At 43.7% G+C, this 764-nt stretch overlaps 1 protein-coding gene across 1 annotated transcript in view; it reads right to left on the reverse strand.

Annotated features, from left to right (window-relative positions):
- LOC106869419 (sarcoplasmic calcium-binding proteins I, III, and IV) overlaps positions 1-764 on the reverse strand; it is a 70,351-nt gene that overhangs the window by 26,415 nt on the left and 43,172 nt on the right. The gene's annotated exons all lie outside the window — the stretch shown is intronic.

Raw genomic sequence — 764 nt, forward strand, 5'->3', positions numbered from 1 at the left:
GTGTGTGTGTGTGTGTGTGTGTGTGTGTGTGCGTGCGCGTGTGTGTGTGGTGGTTGTCTTCTCCCTATGCAGAGTCTGCCCACCTCCTGTACTTACACCTTTGATCCATCGATCCATCATGGCATCTGATAAGGCTTTTTAAAACCAGACAAGGTATTGGAAAGACACCCACGGAGTTTGCATATCTGATTTGATCGACCAAGACCTGTAGTTAAGTTCTGATCTTTGTGAATCTTAAAATATTTTCTGATGCATCTGTTAGATTTGCAAACCTTCTGGCATACACTGCATTGAAAGGTGTACACAGATATATAGGCAGAATAGTTGGAGGAAGTTCGTTTTCCATGGCTCCACAAATGGGATTTGAGCCCAGCAAAAGAAAGTCCTGATCTGTCTCAAACCGCATACAAAAATGTCGCTGTGATTCACCTTGTCGTTGATCGCAACAATCTTCTTTAAATATCTCTGAGTCTTGTATGTGTCATCCTGGCCTCCTCAAAAGCTTTCGCTCCACTCCACACTTAAGTTCGACATGCAGCTCGATCCGAAGGAGGAGTTTCCAAGCAACTTCATGGTAGTCTTTATGCCGTCCTTAAACCTCGTTTTAGATTTACACCCATTGCGTTACCCCTCTGCAAGCTCACCATAACACAGCTGTTCGGGTGTGCGTTCATCCGCCATCCGAACATAAATATTATTTTACTTGTTTCAGTCATTTCACTGCGACCATGTTGGAACACCGCCTTTAGTTGAACATGTATATA

Source organism: Octopus bimaculoides, chromosome 10 (assembly GCF_001194135.2).
Source record: "Octopus bimaculoides isolate UCB-OBI-ISO-001 chromosome 10, ASM119413v2, whole genome shotgun sequence".
Classification (NCBI taxonomy): Eukaryota; Metazoa; Mollusca; class Cephalopoda; order Octopoda; family Octopodidae; genus Octopus; species Octopus bimaculoides.